At 40.8% G+C, this 5,073-nt stretch overlaps 1 pseudogene; it reads right to left on the bottom strand.

Moving 5' to 3' along the window:
- Positions 1-5,073, bottom strand: part of LOC101997747 — a 69,869-nt pseudogene that overhangs the window by 27,339 nt on the left and 37,457 nt on the right.

Below are 5,073 nucleotides of genomic sequence, written 5' to 3'. Positions count from 1 at the left end.
CTCTCTCACACACACACACACACACACACACACACACACACAATATGAATAAATAAAAGTAAATGCCTGTGGTGGTTTGAATGAGAACAGCCCTTGAGGGCATATATATTTAAATGCTTAGTACTTAGTTGGTGGATGGATTAGGAGGTGTGACCTTATTAGAGGAGGTATGTCACTGGGCTGGGAGTGGGTTTTGAAGTTTTAAAAGCCCATGCCAACTCCAGTTTCTCCCTATCTGCCTCCGTCTTGCTGATAAGATCTAAGCTGTCCACTACTGAGTGATCCAGTACCATGCCTGTCTGTCCACCGTGATGGTCATGGACTAACCTCTGAAACTGTAAAGCAAGTCCCCAATTAAATGCTTTTTTTAAATAAGTTGCCTTGGTCATGGTGTATCTTCACAGCAATAGAAAAGCAACTTAAGAAAAATGCAATAAAAAAGTTCAAAGAAAAATGTTAAATTTCTTTATTAATTTTGATTTATTTGTTTTGTGGTTTTTTGAGAAGCTGATTTTAAACTTATTTCACATACATGTAATGCAGTTTTAGAATGTTCCCCCACTACATTATACTGCTTCCCTTCTGCTCTCACTGGTCACCCACCTCTTCCTACCTAGTTTCTCTTTTGCTCTTGTTTATTCATTCATTCATTCATTCATTCATTCATTCATTCGTGAATTTCATTATGGTTGTTTATAGGATCCTGGGTAAAGAATAAGGAGACTTGGGAGGATGGTCTCCATACCATTGGCTACACACTGAAGAAAATGTCTCTCCCTCCCCAGCAACCAGGGAAGGGCAGGGTTTCATGAGCTACCCTTACTCTCCTATGGATCCTGTGTGTGTCTTGGGGAGGGGGAGTCTGCTCATGAGCCCTTCCCTGCCTGTGACAGGATGTTGGCAGGCCCAGTCTTGTGAGGGACTTCTGACAGTAATTACAATTGATTTCAAATTGCTTAATTGAATATTAAATAGAAAATATGTGAGCTATAAAAGAAAGACATCCAAAATTATTACTCAATCTATCCATTTTCTAAGGTTAAATTTAGACCATAGACTAAATGCATCCAGGACAGACATATTTGTACACTCCTGTGGTTCTAACATTTAGGAGGCTGAGACAGAGAATCATAAGTTTGAGGCCAGCCTGGGTATGTTGGTGAAGTGCTAGATGTATAAGCATGAGTTACCACACTTCACTTCAGAATTTTTTTTTAAAAAAAAAGTCAGACTATTAAGATACCTCAGTGAGCAAAGACACTTGCTGAGAAGCCTTAAGACCCAAATTAGATCCCCATAACCCACATACTGAAACAAAGAACTGAATCTCACAAATTGTTCACTGATATCCACATGCATGCATGATAAATGGTTTGTTTTTGTTTAAGAATTTTAAATGACATGTTTTGATCAAGTCTCCCCCATTCACTGCCTTCCAGCTTCCCCCTATATCTCCTGAGCCCAGCACCTTTCCTTCCCAGCTTCATGTGTTCCTTTTCTGTAATCCCACCGAGTCCACTTGATGCTGCCTGTCTGTGTACCGACTAGAGCATGGGTAGCCTCTCGGGTACCACATCTCTAAAGCAAACTGACTCCGCCTCCCCCAGCAGCCGCCAAGTACCAACAGCTCCTAAACAAGAGGGAGAACTTCGTGAGTCTCTCTCTCATCCCTGCTGGGATTTGGGCTGGCTCCATCTCTTGCAACAATTGTGGCAGAAATAATGAATAATTAAAAATCTATGCCAAAGGTAAAATCAATATCACAAACTTAATTTTGGATCATGGCACTGTGGGATAAAGTCCAGGAGTCACAGGCTTACTGACCTCTTAGTCAATAGACTAAGACTTTTATATTTGTGAGAGTCAGAGCAAAATCTCCAAGGACTCCTTATCTATTAACTATTACTGTTTATAAGACTAAACCTCTTTCTTTTAAATCCTAAAATCAAAGCCAATTGCTTTTGCAATCTCAGCCAAATCTACACAATTAAAAACTTACTGGTTAATGAAAAGGCTAGAACTATTTTCCTGAGACACCAAAAGGAGTAACAGTAAAATACATATGGCTCACAACAATTATTGTATATTTTAAAACCAGAAAATAAAGTAACATGTATATGAATAGGTATTCCAATTGTCCCAATGCACATGCACTGAGATGTCACACTGTCCCTGTAATAAATACAATTACTATGTGTAGATTTAAAATAAAATATATAAGCCAGGAGCAGTGGTGCAGACCTATAATTCCAGTATGCAGGAGGGTTGAAACTTTCAAGACCAGCTTACCCTACAGAATGAGACACTATCTCAGAATAATAAGATAGGTATGGATATGCATACTTGTAACCCCAGCATCCAGGAGTAGAAGCAAGATTACAAGTTCAAGGACCGCCTAGTCTAAGAGATGCTGTCTTTGAAAAGATAGGAAATCTCTGTGTCTGTCTCTATCTCTGTGTGTTACTTTCCCTGTTTCTCTGTCCGCATCTCTCTATGTCTGTGCCTCAGTCTCTCTCTGTGTATCTCTGTCTCTTTCCCTGTGTGTTTTTAAAAATGAAAAATAACAAATAAATCTTTTTCCAAGGGAATTTCTGGGTATGATCAACATAGGGTGCTTTCTAAATGAAAGACTTCTCTAGAAATTTCCTGTATGGTAGAGGAAAAGGAAAAACATGAATAAAGATAAGACCATATTCATTTTCTCTCTCCCTCTGTCCCTTCCTCCTGTGACAGAGAGTATCTTGCTTTGTACCTCAGGCTGACCTCAAAACTATGACCCAACTGCATCCATGCTAGGATCTAAGTGTGTGCAACCACACTCGGGTAAGAGGTTAGTCTCATTTTAAAGGCAGTGGGGACATAAGAAAAATCAACACCTCACAAATATTCTAGCACAGCGTGACCCCTTTCCTGACTTCCAGTTTGCTTTTACAGCTTTCTCCTGGCCTCAGTTGTTTTACTCTAGGAAATAGGAATGATGGAACAAATTCTAAATATGTACCTTCATTTCTTCTCTGCATGACCTCCTAAGCTGTTAGCTTTTCCTCCTCACATTGCCAGCTCTTCCTAGCAACCCCAATCAATGTGTACTCAGTGTGTCCATCCTTCAGTTCCTAAAACTAAAACTGCCCCTTCCTGGCCAGATTTTTTCAGGAGCCTTCAAAAGGGTCAGACTACATAATTGAAAATCAAGATCTTTTACTTGGAAGATACTATAATGGAGGATTCATTTAAGCAGAAAACTTTCTGCTTCATTAACCACTTGGAAATGGTAGTAGCACTCGGGATAATAGGAACTAAAAGAAAATCCTGTCGAATAAACAGCCTCTCACTGCCAGACATTATTTCCATACAATCCTCCAGTTTGTAGAACCTGCCAATTTGAAATCTGTTAGGCCGTCATGTTTGAACTGACCCGAAAACTTCTCTACTGGTTAGATTTCATTGTGCCAAAAGTGCCAGGCAGGCTTCTAGCAGAGAAAAGTCTCGAACATACCCATAGCCAACTCTGCACGCTCCACTATTGACATGCCAGGCAAGATGTGCCCATGACTAAGACAGTGGTATGAAAGTTATTAGAGAAACCAGTTGTTTGGGGATTAGATTTGAAGCCTGTTCTACAGGAAGGAATTTAAGCCTGGTACTAAACAGCTGGTCAAAAGCTCATAATGGCCACTGAGGGCTGAAATTTAAATGTCATGCTGTTAAACAAGCCTTCTAAATATTTCTGTTTATACCCATAGATTAGTGCTGCTCTCAGACATGACCATAGAAGCTTCTGTCTCCAGTGGTCAGCAATTGATAGACTCATCGCTAGTCAAAATGCTGAGAATAAGCATCTATTGAGTGGACAGCCATAAGAGAGCACCACAGAAGAGAAATGGAAAAAATATAAGAGCCAAAAGATAGGGATGAATACTGTCTTTGGGATATAACATAGCCATTGTACCAAAAAATCTCACTGTTCCAGGTCAAGTTAACAAGATCAGTCAATCGACATTTCAACAATCATCACGAATTGTACTCAGGAGGTTATTAGCACAACAAAGAGAGTACAGAAGAATGATTGGGACATCTCAGGGTGGCTCTGGTAAAAAAAGGAGAAGTTGGGAATGTGCATGATCACATCCTCTCTCTCTCTCTCTCTCTCTCTCTCTCTCTCTCTCTCTCTCTCTCTGTCTCAAGTTTTCATGACATTCCTACCTTCCTCTACCCAGTTACTTACATTTTCTTATTCTTGGGTTTGCTCAGACCATCTGAGTCCACAGACAAACAGACCCTCTCATTTTGTTTGCTGTTTCACTCCCTCCTGCCTATTTCTTACAAGTTGTCTGGTCTATCCTCCTGCTTCTGTCCTCCACGTCCTGGGATTACTAGTGCGTGTCACTATGGCCAACTCTGGTTTTCATCCATTACATAAAGCCTACTTCCTCAATTATGTTCTGCCAACTACCTCCCATGTCGTCTATGTGAAGACACAGAATCTATGGCATCACAGCTTCCTTTCTCTTCAGCATAAGCATTAATTAGTATATGTAAAATATATTTCTTTCACCAGATATGTTAGGAGGCAGAAGAAGTGAATGAGAGGGAAACTATCCCAAAGGAAATGCCACTCAGTATCATCCCAGTAACAAAATACCTTAACTTAAAAATAAATATATTACCCCTGGAGGGAAAAAGGCAGGAGGAACCAAAGTTTAAAACCATCCTGGGCTATACAGAAACTTCAAGGCAAACCTGGGATACATGAAACTGTCTCAAAACAATAATAGTAAAAGGATATTTATAGTAGGAGGATCCAACTAAGTACTAAAGAACTTGCCTTGCATATACAAGATCCCAGGCTCACACAGCAGAGAGGCACGGTGCTCAATCCTGGCGGAGAGGCACTGCAATCAGGAATAGGCTTTGGGGGACTGGCGCGGCAGCAGACACAAGCGGCGGGGACCGGCACGCAATAACGAGAGCAGATCGCCCCACTACAATTAAATCAAAGAGGTAGGCCTTTTGCTGGAGAGGTCACTGGCAAACGGGGAGCCTGGTCCTGATGCTGAAGACCCTTCGGAGGGG

This window comes from Microtus ochrogaster, chromosome X, assembly GCF_000317375.1.
Source record: "Microtus ochrogaster isolate Prairie Vole_2 chromosome X, MicOch1.0, whole genome shotgun sequence".
In the NCBI taxonomy this organism is placed as follows: domain Eukaryota; kingdom Metazoa; phylum Chordata; class Mammalia; order Rodentia; family Cricetidae; genus Microtus; species Microtus ochrogaster.
Note: the sequence above shows the minus strand (reverse complement) of the source record. Positions and strands in the feature narration are given on the sequence as shown.